The following is a 16,798-nucleotide window of genomic DNA, read 5'->3' as shown; positions in this document are numbered from 1 at the left end:
CACACACACACACACACACACACACACACACACACACACACACACACACACACAATAACATCTATGTATATATATATCTGTCAGTATCACAATTAAGCCTACGAAAATATTGTGTTTGTTATTCAATCTTTCATGCTGGTGCCGAAAACCCGGAGTTTATCCACCCAGACCGCTGTTTGTTTTGTACATTGTCTAGTCCCGTTTGTGTTATGTTAGATTATCACCACACAAAACAGAACATAACCCTCTCATACCCTCCTCTCCCCATTTCCTTCTTCCCTCACCCCGTCACTCCACCTTATTCTCCTTCACCACCATCTTCCTCCCCCCATTCCCTTACCTCACTCAACCGTCGTTCATTTCTAACCCTCGTCTCATCACTCTCTCTATTCTCTATTCCTTCTCCACTTTGTAACTCCTTTCCTCCTCTCTCTCCCATAACTCGCACTCCTCGCACCTCTCCTCCCACCTCACCTGATGGGTTCACCTCAGAGTTTGTTCTTATTGGTTTCGTTTATTATTTCTCTCTCTCTCTCTCTCTCTCTCTCTCTCTCTCCCTGGCTTTAGTTACCATAAAACACACACGCAGCTCACAAGGGCGTGGCGTGGGAGGCGAGTTACCACAACACATCATAATTGTACGGTGGAAGGGAGAATTCAGTTAGTTCCCTTTTACAGGATATAACAAAGTGATAGTGGCAGCGACCCACACACACACATGATCAGGTCATCCTGAGGTAACCTTGTTAATCTAAACTAGGAGGGTCTACTGGTCAGGTATTCTTGGGATGACCGTCCGTATCACCCGTGTGGAGCAGAGAGCTGACTTGCTTTCAAATTGGGATAACTTTTTTTATTGATATTTTGTTTTTACGTCCAGTCATGAACAATAACCCCCGTCGCCTCTCCTCTTGAACCATGAACCCCGAGATTCAGACTCATAAATTGAAGCATTGATGGAAACGAATAATGCCTCAGTGTCAGGATCTCAGGGTTCGTGAAGCAGAGAGAGGCGACAGGTTGTGTTCGTGACTGTAAATGTTGAGAAAATTATTCCACTTATGGTACTGTTGACTTTTTCATTAAGGACATCTTAATATATATTAACACATAGTCAAGCGCTTGGTGTTAGTATTTTGTGTATTACATTACGATCGGTAAATGTACAGTCCTCTACTTGCGCGTTTACAGGGCTCTCAGGTTTAGTGTAGTGTGGCAGCCCTGTGTTTGTTTACATTCGACAGAAGGAAACTCGCTATACTAAAATATACTATGGAATCAAATTCAAACATTATTAACACAAATATCTCAATGTAATGATGTGTGGAATGTTTATATGATGAGTCCTGTAAGCGCCGTGAAGGGGACTGTACTTGTATAATGAATGATGCCTCTGACGCTGGCCGAGTGGAGTGTGTGAGGTATGATGCACAGCAGTCACATGAAAGATATGCTAATGAGAAGAATAATTTTCCTTGATTTGGAATACTGAGAGAGAGAGAGAGAAAGAGAGAGGAGAGGAGAATAGAAGGTAAGAGAGAGAGAGAATAGAGTAAGAGAAGAGAGTAAGAAGAATGAAGGAGAGAGAGAGAGGAGAAAGGATAAAGGACTTGATGAAACAAGATAGAAGGAAATTCAGAGAGAAATAGGATGAGGAAGAAGGAGAGAGAGAGGGAGAGAGGGATGAAGAAGAAAAGGAAAAGAGGAGAAGAAAAGAACTGAGAAATTTTAATGTAGAACCAAGATGACACTACCAAAGGTTATTGTCATTACTGAAGTGGGAGGCGTTGTACTAGTGAGCTGTCTAGGTTTTGGAGAAATTAACTGTGTGTGTGTGTGTGTGTGTGTGTGTGTGTGTGTGTGTGTGTTCTTGGCTCTTGAGATAACTAGGTCTTTAGGTGGGTCTTGAGTCTTGAGTGAGTCTTGAGAAGGTATAATCTTGAACCACCCGAAATCAATACCCAAATCTTTAAATGCAATATACCATATGTACCAGTGTATCAGGTTGTAACGCGATGCACTAGATACGACGTAAAGTTTCTTATAAAATGTATTATGGAAGGATGTATAGCATAATCTTGAAATATTATTATACATAGACGTTCAGCCTCGCCCTGAAAGTACAAGAACACTAACACACTAGCGCGATACGTCTACACAATGACATGGTAGATTATATACTGTATTATGAGTAACACACTGCTGTGCTAATATGATAACACAACCATGACAACTGATACTAGGCTATTTCTTCAAGTACTGTTATTTATTACTATTAGGATTGTCAATACTATTATTTCCTTTTATAGACAAGACGATGCTAATGTTACCAGATATGGAATATACTACGTCATTCACCACCTCCTCACCACCTCCTCACCACCCTCCCTCCACCTCCCACCACCTCCCTCACCACCTCCCTCACCACCCTCATCTTCCGGTATCTTTGCCTCCCTCACCCCTATTCTCCCTTCCTCTCCTACCTCTCCCCACCACTTATTTGCCTTCCCATTCTCCCTCATCAACAACCAAGGTGCTCCATCGTATTGCTCAGATAACGAACTTGAGTCTTAGTGCTTCCATGTTATAAATTCACTGATATCGGCTTAGCAGTTTGGCTGGCACCTAGACGTAGTTCCAAGCCTCCGCATCAGATAGCGTTGTAGGGGGAAGGAGGGTGGGGGGAGGTGGAGGGGGGGAGGTGAGCGGGGGAGAGAGTATACTGTATATTACTTGTAGTTCACACCTGAGTTTAGCATTGTCCTGGCACCACATAATTATGGAAGAGCTTACTCGATGCAAAGCTAAAGTCAGTACATCTCAGACAAGCTTCTGACTCGGTGTTGTGTGCTAATGAAGCGAACTAATTAAGCTCTAGGCAAGGATAAGTAGGTGTGTGGGAGTGTCTGAGTTGTGTGTGACTGTCTGTCGGAGAGGGAGGAAGAGAGAGAGAGACAGACAGACAGACAGATAGATAGACAGACAGACAGAGAGAAAGAATTAATGTTAGGGGAAGGAAGAGAGAGAATGATAGAGTGGTGGAGATAAGGTGAGAAAGTGTAAGTGAACATAAAGACAGAGAGAGAGAGAGAGAGAGAGAGAGAGAGAGAGAGAGAGAGAGAGAGAGAGAGAGAGAGAGAGAGAGAGAGAGAGAGAGAGAGAGAAAAATTCCATGGCTCAAAGGGAGAAAGACAAATGGTAAAGAGATGATGAAAAGTCAAGGTATATATACAGAGACTGGGGAAAATAAAGAGAAAGAGAGAGAGAGAGAAAGATAAAAAGAGAAAGAGAAAATCAATACCCCTGCAAGTCACTGGAAGACGTCACTGGAAGACGTCACTGGAAGACGTCACTATCTCCGAGTCACTTTCTTTAGACTCTTTACTATCCTTTCACTAAGAATGTCTTACTTTCACCCGAGCTGTTTAACATTCACCAAGACTTTTTCTCAGTTTTACCAGTAGTGTCTCACTTTCACCAATGTTTTCTTACTTTCACCATTACCTTCTCACTTGTATTTCTACTGCCTTAATCTCACTATATTACTGTACTTTCTGTAATACTGTTCTACCTTTACCAGTACTTTCTTACTTTCACTAATGCTTTTTAGTCTCTCTCTCTCTCTCTCTCTCTCTCTCTCTCTCTCTATCCTTCTTCCCTTCTGTTTCCCTTCTCTTGAATCCCTCTTCCTACCCCCCTTACCCCCCTTTCCTCTCGGTCAATAACCCCCCCTCCCCTTCAAGAAATACCTCCACACACCACACCCTTAATTACTACACACACCTTACTATTACAACCACACCATTATAGCCACTCCATTACCACACCTCTACGCCATTATATTGTGTTCTCATTACTACCATAATCATTCCACTCTTAACGACTTGATTCTATTATTTACTATCGAATTGTATTTTCTTCATCAAGTTTATATCATCAATAATTAAATTAATCCTTAAAATGAGAAGTTTTCACATTGTTGTTTTTTTGTTATTGTTTTAAAGTTTAATTGTTATTTATTCGTGGATTTTATTATCGTATTTTAATTGTTCTAGTTTTCGTTATTAGATTTTTTGGGTTAAGTTCAGTTATTCCACGTTCTTGATTTTTATCATTTTACTTTCTTTTGGGTGAGAGTAAAAGAAAGAGAGTGAGAGAAAGAGAAAGAAACTCAGAAATAACGAGATAAAGAGAAAAAGAGAGAGAGAAAGATACCAAAAGACAAGACAGTGTTTATTTACGTTCGTGTCCAAATTTGCATACTGACGAGACATCTTGAGCTGAAGAGATCTAAACACAGGTCACGATAAGACACATACACTACAGTCCCCAGCCCCAGCAAGACAAAAGTTTACCCTTGAAATAGACGACTACACCAGTATATATCAGCAACCTGGCCACGTGACCGCTTTCACATCGACGAGAGGTCCTGCCGACTTATTTAGCAGTGTGGTAAATGTCAGCAGAGTGTCCGTGTGTGCATCACGTATCCACCCGCTTAGAAGATAGAAAAAGACAGATAAACAGCTAGACAGAGCGAATAGACAGACGGGTGGACAGAGAGGAAATGAAAGATTGTAAGAGTGAAAGAACTTGGAAGACAGAAATGGACAAGAAAAGATTGATAGACGTGAAGATACATCGAGATAACGACGGGAAGAGGAAAACAAAGAGAGACAGTTAGAGATAGTTGAGATATAACAAATAAGACAGTGAACAGACAGACAGACAGACAGACAGACAGACATAATCAACCAGCATAGATCATCATAAACCACACTCATCCAGATATCATTCCACGTCATTGCCCTCTCTAACTACTCCCTCTCTTACCCTCTCTCGCCCTCTCACCCATCATCACCCATTCTACCTCACCCCATTATCTCTCACGTCCCATGATTTCCTCACTATTTCCTCTATTCTTATTTCTTCCATCCCATCACCCCTTCTCCCTCTTCTCTTTCTGCTACCCTAATCTCTTTCTTTATCTTATTCCTCTACTTCCCATTTATCTTCATCCTTCTCTTCATGTTACTATTTTATCTCTTCTATAGCCATTATTCTTTCATTATAACCTATTACATCCCTTTCTCTTTCATCATCGTTATCATCTACTTTATTATTATTCATCATCATTATTATCAGCATCATCAATATCATCAAACATTAGGATCATTATCATTAATCTATTCATCATATCATCACATCATCATCATCATCATCATCATCATCATCATCATCAGTCTCACAACTCTACAGCATCACCACCCACGTCTCTACAGCATCACCACCCACGTCTCTACAGCATCACCGCCCACGTCTCTACAGCATCACCACACCACGTCTCTACAGCATCACCGCCCACGTCTCTACAGCATCACCACCCACGTCTCACAGCATCACACCCAAGCACAGCATCACCACCCACGTCTCACAGCATCACCACCCACGTCCTACAGCATCACCACCCACGTCTCTACAGCATCACCACACAGCGTCTCTACAGCATCACCACCACGTCTCTACAGCATCACCGCCCACGTCTCTACAGCATCACCACCCACGTCTCTACAGCATCACCACCCACGTCATCACCACCCACGTCTCTACAGCATCACCACCCACGTCTCTACAGCATCACCACCCACGTCTCTACAGCATCACCACCCACGTCTCTACAGCATCACCACCCAAGTCTCTACAGCATCACCTCTACACCCCTACAGCATCACCGCCCACGTCTCTACAGCATCACCACCCACGTCCTACGCCTCAGCTGCCCCTCCCAGAACAGCTCCTCAGTGGGTAACACTTTATGTGTTGGCTCCATGGATTCTCCCCGGCCTGTGAGAGCAAGGGGGGGTTGAGGTAAGGATGGCGCACCTTAGAATATTTACAGTGTCCTTCGTCTTTTTCACATCAAACGAACCTAGAAGCCTTATTTTCTTTATATACGAATTTGCTTCTTTAACTTAAGCCTCTCTCTCTCTCTCTCTCTCTCTCTCTCTCTCTCTCTCTCTCTGTGTTAAGACTCTCACGGTTACCTAATGTACTCTCGACTGTGTGTTAGGGCGCCTCGTGATACTCTTTTATGGAAATTAAATTATTACGCTTATTACACAATTATAGTAACATGGAAATTGTTTTAAGGGACTCAAAAGATCAGTGATGAGTGGTGAGTGTCGAGTGATGAGTGGTGAGTGGTGAGTGTCGAGTGGTGAGTGACGTCGAAACTATCTCTGCTCTTCTCAGCTGAGTCTCATTGAACGCGAATACAAAATTATCTTTCAGCCACTTATTAATCTCTTATAAGTACATTCGTATATATCTATACAATTAAGTTCCTTGAATACATCATATACATCCCTAAAGTCCACCCAATATTGACGTCGGCAGTAGTAGGACTTCACAGTATCCGAGTTAAAAAACAAAAAACAAGCCGAGATATTTAGAAAATCACTGGTGTCCCCTCCCTCCCTCTCTCTCCCCATCACATTAAAACTTACCACAGTAAAACAGGTTAGGGCATTAAAGTGTTTTCCTGGCGCCATCTGTGAGCTAGACGCTTCAACTGGGCAATAGACAGTCTTTGTATATAGTCTCTGTGTGTGTCGAGTAACGCAGCAGAGGATTAGTCATGGTTAAGTAAACACAGTAATACTTCTTGTCCCATAGACCTCTTCTTTGGCTGTATCTAGAGTGAAGAGATCAGATAGGAATAACAAGGTCGGTATCTTAGCTATAAACATGATACACTAGGCCCTTATTGTCTCTTACCTGGTGATGTTAGACTTCGTTGATAAGGTCACATCTTGGTGAACTCGTGTCCAGACCTTATTGGTATCTTCGTGTTCCTCTATTTATATCTTGTGCTGGAGTCGAAGAGAGAGAGAGGAAGGTGTGGTGTAGGTTATCCAAGAGAGCGTTGGTGAATATTCAAGATGTGAACGACCTTTTGCTTCCCTTTTTTCTCTCCTTCTCCACCTCCACCACCTTCGTCTCCTCTCTTTCTTCTTCTCACCTCCTTTCTCTCTCTTTATCCTCCCTCTCCCCATGTTTCCAATCCCCTTAAAATCTCCCTCTTTTCCCCACCTTTTACACCTCTACTTAAAATAACGAAGGCAATAACTGTGATCCTAACACTCAACATTCGTGCTGGTAGCTTGAACTTCCCTCCCTCCCTCCAACACCTTCAACTTATCACTCTCTCTTCCACTTCCCTTCTCTCCCCTCCTCCCGTTACACTCTCCTTCCCAGACGTTGAGTTTCTCTCCCTCGTACCCATATATTTTTAATTTCTCCCTCCCCACCCCTCCCTCTCTCCCTCCTTCCACTCTCCCTTCTTAACACACTTCACCACTCACTCTTACCTACAACCAACACATCATTAAACGTTTCCGGTGTTATGAACATTTTTGTAACCCTGTCTGTCTGTCTGTCTGCTGTCTGTCTCGCTCTCTCTTTCGGTTTCTGTCTCTCTCTCTCTCTCATCCGTTATTCAATCTATGCATCAATCTAACTCTCTCTATCTTATCCATTTCCATCGTTCTCTCCCTCTCTCTCGCTATACACCGGTTTCAACACTATATGGTGAGTTTGTATAACAGGATATAGGATATTTCAACACAGCTTTGCCTCTGAGCGAAAAAGTTCTACAGTTTTGAACAGTTTACTAAGACTACCAAGAACAGGCAATTACCTTAATGGGGGGTTAGGGATAGATTAAGAGGTGTTTAGGTACATAATTACGTCTAGGGGGTAAAGGGTTGGGTAAGAGGTTTTATACAAGCCCTAATGAGGTTTGAAGATCGGATAAGGGAGGAAAAGGGAACTTCATAATTATGCTAATCTTAAGGACTGAAATTAAGAGTTTTGAAATTGTGTTAACTTAGACAAAAAAAAATCTTAATTAAACTCAAGTCTCCTGAAATATAGATGGTAGTGAAGAGAAGACTATTACCGGTAAGATTGTACTCAAGTGACGTTCTTTAATACTTATACAAATCCCGGGAGAAGGAAGTTACTTTTTTTTTTAATATTTTCCGTGGAAGAATCCTGTTATGTCTCACAGATGAAAGGATCGTCTTCCTCTTGGCCAAGTCTCTATGGCTGCTACTTGTCCTTGATGTTGCTAGGCCGGAAAATAACTGGGAGATATTGTGGTAGAGAACACACACACACACACACACACACACACCATGTATAAAACCAAGAACCATTACTGTCGGAGTTTTATCCTGACGCCGGGGGATAAAAGCACTCTTACAACATTCTCTGCCCAATCTGCGGGTCAATTCTTTGATGTGTAGTCCCTCTCAGTCCTACTCTCTCCTCCACAGCTACTCGAATCTCTCATTACTCATCAGGAGGCCGTACTGGAGTATCATCATCATCATCATCATCATCATCATCATCATTATCATCTTCTTCTTTCCTCATAATATACTTTACCAGACTAGACGAACAGTTACCTCGTATCAGATGACCGACTAAGGGTTACTGACCTCAAATGGGTACAACGTCGAACACATTAACTTAATAGGTTTGACACTGTACGAAGCATATCCCTAGAGGTTTTGATTACCTAATAGTAGTGTGTGTCAAGAGAACGTCGTGTATTCCCTTAGTGTTTGTGATAAATGATGGGTATTATATAAGAGCTCGCCATCATTACACTACCATTCAATGTTGATAATTATTAATGTATAGGAAACTAACAAATATTATTTATTATAGCTCTCATCTTTTGTTCATATATCTAATATATATATTATACTAAAATGACGCGACTGTCCGTGAATGTGGTGGTATGTTTAGCTGCGTATTTATGTGTTAATGTCAGTTATAGCGGAAGCAGTAAGAGACCTGAAATTTTACACACACATATTACATGGGTCTCAAGGTTGTGCAACAGTCAAGAATTCTCCCGCTAGAGATATCGCCAAGGTGATTGCTAACCTAACCTAACCTAACCTAACCATAAATAGACGTTCTTCACTTGAGCAAAACCTGAAGGAACAGTAAGACTCTCAGTAACATAAATAAAACTCCTCTGTGTAATCTTCTTGTCGTATATAAAAGCCTCTATGACGGACTTAATGGCAGCCGATGAACTATTACGTGCGTGTATCCTGAAATAGTGTTCCTCTGTGTATGTGAATATATTTACAAGGTATATCGCTCCAGGTATGTGTAAATATAACCGAAAATATTGCTCTAGGTATATTGATGTATTACCATTAATTATTGACCTGAGTATATTGATAAATTACCGTGATATATCGACCTGAGTATATTGATAAATTACCGTGATATATCGACCTGAGTATATTGATAAATTACCATGAAATATCGACCTGAGTATATTGATAAATTACCGTGATATATCGACCTGAGTATATTGATAAATTACCGTGATATATCGACCTGAGTATATTGATAAATTACCGTGATATATCGACCTGGGTATGTTGATATATTACCATAGAATATCGACTTGGGTATGAGGATATAATACGAGGGTAACATAAACCTGAAATACAGAGATTCATAGGTGATATAACCCGGATATAAAACCCATCAAACAGGGGTTATGTTAACAAAAGTAAACACACTTAAGGAAAACGACTTAAGGGGTGAGAGACATAATTGAGAAACTAGATGGAGAGATGAGAGACACTGAGAGAGATGATATTACGTATTCTCTAGTGTTATGGGGAGAGAGAGAGAGAGAGAGAGAGCGAAAGAGAGAGAGAGAGAGCCAGCGAAAACACAAACACCACACACAACCCGGAATGCCGTATATCAGGGCCAGAAAGGCGATGATGATATTGAAAGTTAGTGATTTATAAAGACCATTCTACCTTGATAATACTCACCGATAACTTACCCCCCACACCTGTAATTCCCTCTTTCCATCGCTTACCTGTAATCATAAGTCATTATATATTGCTCCTTTTATGTGACCTGGATTTATAGCCATTTGTTATTTTCCACCTACGGGGTCTATTACCGGGTTGGGTAGGTGTTAAAATCCCATCTGTTTCGTTTTTTGTTTGTGGGGATACTTAAAAGGGTGGAGGCGGTGAAGGGGAGTCCTGACCATGCTGCCTCCTTGTGAGTCCTGACCATACTGCCTCCTTGTGAGTCCTGACCATGCTGCCTCCTTGTGAGTCCTGACCATACTGCCCCCCTTGTGTAGACCATACTGCCCCCCTTGAGAGCCCTGACCATACTGCCCCCTTGTATAGAGCCCTAACCATACTGCCTCCTTGTGTAGAGCCCTGACCATACTGCCTCCTTGTGAGTCCTGACCATGCTGCCAACTTGTGTAGAGCCCTGACCATACTGCCTCCTTGTGTACTAAAGAAAAAACCTTAGTATTCAATGTGTGGTAGCCTCCCTGGCCCACAAGACAAAGGGATCCATTTTCAATCCAGTAAATGCACTGTGTTAGGGGTGGAGTCGAGAGAATCTGTTTTCAAGAGTCAATCATTTTGTCACGAGATGTTGCATAGAATTTGACCTTTAGGTTTTTCGGGTCATCTGAGCATTTAGTCACACTCAGCTTATTTCATCTTAAGATTAATCAGCTTAATGCTAAACTGATTTAATTTTAACCTTACTGAACCTAATCTAAAGTCACGTAACAAAACCAATCCCAATCTGAACTATTCTAATCTAACATAACGTAGCATAACATAACCTAACCACCCTATACTAATTTAACCTAACCTGACCTAACTTAACATAACATAATAGAATATAACGAATCCTAACCTAACCTAACCTAACCTAACCCCAAAGGTAGTGTTAAGACATTTAATCATGAAAATGGACAAGCTAAGGTGAGGGTAATCTTCAGGTAATCAAGTTTTTCTGCAATAATACCTTCAGGTTTCGCTTAATCAACAGGTGTTTCCTCACTCTGTCGTTCACCGTTTTCCCCACTTCACTAAAATCTATCAATTATTCTTATCTTTCTCTCCCCTTCCCTTTCATCATTCCTTTTACTAACATTAGTTCGTGTGCCCTAAACCTTACCTCTATCATCACTCTCACTTACAACTTTTTAATTGGATTCCACGATATGGCAAGAGGAAGGAATGATTTGATGTCTTAAAATAGTGCTAAATATTCCTTCTGTGGGATCGAAGTAAGAGAATTGGTTGTCATTCCTCTCATGAAGAATGTCGTAAGATAAGCTAAACATTCATTCTGTTTCCTTAAGGCAAATATTAAAAGAATGATTTCAGAGAGTGATAAAAATAATATATTGCTCAAGATTAAATTCAGCTGTCTCTTCTCTAGGTTCAGAGTATCATGTTGACAGGATAGAATTAAACAGACACTTGGTTTCCAGGCCGTCACTGAGGTCTGTATCCAACGAGGAAACTCTAAACATGTCTCACTGGCCATCTGTCACACCCTCTCAGTGGATAATGCTGCTGTACCATCATTCAGCACCACAAGAATTAACTCTCCAGAATATATTACTCTGGTCTCTGATGGTAATTGATCACACACCCTGCCTAACCTAACCTAACCTAACCTAACCTAACCTAACCTAACCTAACCTAACCTAACCTAACCTAACCTAACCCAACCCAACCCAACCCAACCCAACCCAACCCAACCATACCCAACCACCTCCAGGTAACATAAATAATTGTTAATGAGCCCTAGACAAGTTAATTACCACCTAAAATATGAAGAAGCTCACATCACCTGCACCTGTGACTTCCAACCGTAAATAAACAACACTATTTTTCTTCAACTGTCTTCTGCTATTGTGTGTTGCCTCGTGTTGCGTCTTAGAAGAATCTTGAGAACTTTTACGTAAATAATGTGAGTTTGTGTGTGTGTTTTTTTCTTCTTTGTGTGTGTGTGTGTGTGTGGGTTGTGGTGTGTGTGTGTGTGTGTGTGTGTGTGTGGGTTGTGGTAGTAAGGGGGGTTGTGGTATTGGTGGGGTGTGGTTGGGGTTAGTGGTAGGGTGTGGTAGTGTGAAGTGGGGGTTAGTGGTGGGGTGTGGTAGTGTGAAGTGGGGGAGGGGTGTGGTGGGGGTAGGGTGTAGTAGTGGTAGAGTTAATGAGTGAGTGGTAGGGTGTGAAAGGTAGTGGTAAGGGGTGTGGTGAAGTGTGGGTAGGGTGTTGTGGTTGTGGAAGGATGGTGGTGGTAGGGTGGCGTAGCCGGGTTGTGGTAGTGGTGGGGTGTGGTAGGGAGTTGTGGTGGGGAGGTAGAGATTGTGGTGTGGGGTGTGTTGGTGGTAGGATGTGGTAGCGGTAGGGTGTGGTATTGAGTAGGGTGTGGTGGTGGTGGGGAGGTAGTAGGGTGTGGTGTGGGCAGGCTGTGGTGTCAGGCAGGCTGTGGTTCTTTGTGGGGTGTGGTGTGGGCTTGAGCTGTGGTGTTCAGCAGGCTTCTGTGGTGTGGGCAGGCTGTGGTGCTGGCAGGGGTGTGGTGTGGGCAGGCTGTGGGTGTAGCACAGCAGGGGTGTGGTGTGGAGCGGGCTGTGGGGTGTTCTCAGGCTGTGGTGTGGGCAGGCTGTGGTGTTCTCAGGCTGTGGTGTGAGGCAGGGCTGTGGTGTTCCTCAGGCTGTGGTGCTGGCAGGCTTGTGGTGTGGGCAGGGTGTGGTGTGGGCAGGCTGGTGTTCTCAGGCTGTGGTGTGGGCAGGCTGTGGTGTGAAGCAGGCTGTGGTGTGGGTAAGCCATAGTGTATGCAGGTACCTGACATTTATAGATGACGTAAACATTTGTTATAAAAAACATTTTGTTTCTAAAATGATAAATTCTTCTTCTTCTTCTTCTTATTATTATTATTATTATTATTATTATTATTATTATTATTAATTTCCGAATACATTCTGCATTTTTTCACATTGATACTTTGTCCAGTCGTTATAATATTAATCAAATTTCCTTATAATAATAATAATAATAATAATAATAATAATAATAATAATAATAATAATAATAATAATAATAATAATAAGCATTCCCCCCCCCCCTCGCCCCCCCTCCAAAAAAATACTGTTTATTTTTTCGTTCAAATTCTAGCCAAATTTTTCGAGTAATAACAAATTCTGTACTAAGTATTTTTTCTCGTAATAACATTAATTACTTTCCCTCGTAATAATTTTTTCTTTTTACTCATTGCAAATTTTTTTTTAGTTAAATTCTGGATATTTTTTCACATAATTTAAACGACCCGATACTAAGTATTTTCTCGTTATTTTAGAGAAGGTTCAATATTTTCCATTAATTTTCGTGTTTTTTCGTTCAAATAAAAAAAAATAAAAATAAATCGTAATAAAAGACCAGGTAGTAAATAATGTCTCCTCGTTGTCATAGAAAAATCTTAGTAATTGGTATTTTTTTCTCCATTGTATCACCCTACTTCCTATTGACCTTTTCAGCTAATGGCCGCCTGTTGACCTGAGTTAATATGGCTGGCTACTGACCATCAAGACTTAAATACCAGGAAATTTAAAGGTCACGAGGAAGAGGCGGACAGACAGTCAATGGGAGATGGAAGGTTTGAGGTGATAGTCCTGGCGGGGGGGGGGGGTTGGTGGGGGGTGGAAGGGAGAGAATCTTGGGCAGGGGAGGGAGGGGGTGGTAGCAGTGGTGGAGAAGGAGAGAATCTTGGACAGGGGGAGGAGGGGAGGGGGGGTGGGTGGCAGTGGTGGAGAAGGAAGAATCTTGGACAGGGGAGGGGAGGGGGGTGGTGGTGGCAGTGGTGGAGAAGGGAGAATCTTGGGCAGGGAGAGGGGGAGGGGAGGGGGGGGAGTATTAGATGAGGAAGAGACTCTTAGGGAGATAATAAGTCTATCCAGTACCGCGGATCCAGTAGCCTCTGTCCCTTTAATCTCACCCAGGATCAGAGGCAGCCTGTGTTTACTCTCTTGCATTAGTAAGAGACTCGCTCATCGCGCACCTCAGGGAGACGTGGCCTCCATCACCAGCGATCAGTCGGATAAAACCTTTAACTGTGTCGGAATACTTTTTAAATGGAAAAAAAAAGAGTAAGGGAGACTATTTGAATTGCTCGCGGTCACATAATATTTACACCATCTTCTTTTAAAGGGGAAAGGGGAAGGGGTGCGGTGGCTGAGTGGATATAACATTCACTTCCTGTCCTCAGGAATGATGGTTCGATCCCAGGGGCACTTCCATTCCATCCAGTTGGAAATAAGTATCTAACTTTAAGATGGGACAGATGGAGGTGGTCTAGTGCAGTGTCCGTGACGTTGCCTCCTTGTATACCGACGGTTTAATATACAATATTGTGTCCACACTGTCCCTAACGGGCAGTCATACTTATGGGACATGCTTTCGCTTTCAATTTGTCAGGGACACATCCCCCATGGCGGCGGTAATTAAAGTCTATGTACTGGTTTACAAGGTCTGAGCTCAGAATTAGACTCGATTATTCACTCTATCAACAGCAGAGGTCTGGACGCGTCGTCCTTCCGGCGTGAAGACCATAACACACCTGGTGGACCACTTCAGGGATCTATAATTCACTCAATTATACAATCTCAGTCTGGACAGCCTATCACGCCCTCGCTTCCATTGCCGACATATCATCAGCTTATTGGCCATCCACTTCAGTTATTCATGAGTGGAATGACAACCCACACACGGGGATTTCAGACGCATTGGAGTTCATCCAACCGCGGCCTGGAAGCTGGCCCAAAGACCACTAGACTGGAAATCCAGATAGTTGCTGCGACAAACTCCATCAAGGGAGGTAATGATGTCTGGGGCCTGACCCTGCTGCTGAGGAATGTTGTGGGTTTCCTGTTATGGTGTGTGTGTTCCTCTTGTCTTTACTACGTTGTGTAATTCACCTCTTCCTGAGGGTTGGGTCCAGGACACAGCAGTTGCACCACCATTACAGTTTGTACTCTTGATATTGGTGTTTCATTAGTGCTGTGAGGTCAACTATTTTTTTTAACTTGGTGTTGTGAAATTATATTTAATCGGAAAACAATGAGTACAAGAAAAAATTATTGCGGAGACTTGTGTATCATAACTACAACTCATAGTAGTTAATGGTGGTGTTGTTTTTGTGAAACTATGGACATGTTTTCACACATACGTGATAATTAATTTGGCGTTAAGAGAGTCTATGATAAAGATTATCAAACACAAATTACGAAGACTGCCCCGTGTTGTGAGGATGAGTCACTAATGAACCAGGGATCATCAGGTGGTAGAGGCGGCGGCTCCGTCATGATGAGTACTTCACCGTCAGCTACATCCTGTTCGTCTCATATTAGGGGAAATAAGTGTCTCAGATCTACCAATCAAACTCGTACCTCCAGCGGTGTGAGTACATCAAGGTAAAAACGGGCCTTTGATGTCTCTAATGATGTAAAAAACTGTTTAACACAACACCTTCCAAACAGCGACTCTCAATGATCCATTAGTGTAAACTTGTTTTATTCAATGTTTTACCTTTCATGTAAATATCACTTACAATATTCACATTACAACTTTAATTGATCCGGACTATAAATAATATTCCAATTAGCAGCTCAAAGGCCGTGTAAGTGTCACCTGCAGTACTGTATAATACCTCAGACAGGTTGGGACTCTGCCCAGGGCGTGATCAAACCAAGACCGGAACGGACATAATCTGACGCAAATTGTTCAAACGAGTGTGTCAAATAACAGCACACATCTCACACTATGTTCAAATCACATCTAATTCGAATCTATCAAATTTTATCCAAGAGGGAAGACAGTTTCCCTCTCACTAGAAAGACAGTGAGACGTGTAACAGGTTGAGACAAATCATGACACTCACCACGGCGTCGCCTATCGTCTGTCTCTGGAGGTTTTGCGTCAGAATATCTCTGGTTCCGGCCTTGGTGTGAACGCACGCTAATTGTTATGGTTGATTTGAGAGCCAATTAAGGACTCGGGTCTATATCTAATGGTTATGTTGATTTATGGGGGACCCATTAGGACTGGAGCCCATTTACCTAATTTACCGTGAAGAGATAGAAAGGGAAAAGATGACACCAAGTCACCTCCCTCCTTCTCTCCCTTATCTCCCTCTCTTCCCTCCCTTCCTCCGTCCCCACTCGTACATCCTCTATCTCTCTCACCCTTCCTCCCTCCCATCCTCACCTCCTCCATTCTTCCCTCTGCACCCTCTCCTTCATCCGTCGCCTCACCACCACCACTATATTTAACCCCGTCCGCTGTAGTCCGTCAAGCTTTGATGAGTGATGCAGTTATCGGTCGCTTGTCAACAACAATGCCGATATTCCAGTTGCCTGCCACCACCTGATGAGAGGGGGCGGCTTTTAGGGAGATTTTACGTAACTGTGTGGGGGGAAAACTTTTGAAGCCGTTTTGTTGGAGCGTTTAGGGAAGATTTTACGACACTGGCGGGAATTTTAAGCTTGTCTACTGGAGCGTTTAGGGAAATTTTACGACAATGTAGGAGTGGAGGGGAGGGAATATTTTAAGCTGTTGTGTTGAATATTTTAGGTATATATATTTTTTCTTTGGAATTGTGTGGTTTAAGATATTAAGGTGTTTGGTTTAAAGCGATTAGGGAAATTTGACGACAATGTGGGGATTTATTTCAAACTGCTATAAGGTGGCAGGAAGTGTTGTTGTTGTTGTTGTTGTTGTTGTTGTTGTTGTTGTTGTGCCTCACCTTTATACAGCTTCAGGTAGTCTAATACAAACACCCTTTGGATTCATTCAATATTCACTACTTCCATGACATATATTCAAACAGCTTCATGGTTTACAAAATTATCTAGATCACCACACTAAAG

This window comes from Homarus americanus, unplaced genomic scaffold (assembly GCF_018991925.1).
Source record: "Homarus americanus isolate GMGI-L3 unplaced genomic scaffold, GMGI_Hamer_2.0 scaffold14467, whole genome shotgun sequence".
Lineage (NCBI taxonomy): Eukaryota > Metazoa > Arthropoda > Malacostraca > Decapoda > Nephropidae > Homarus > Homarus americanus.
This window is presented reverse-complemented; position numbering follows the sequence as displayed.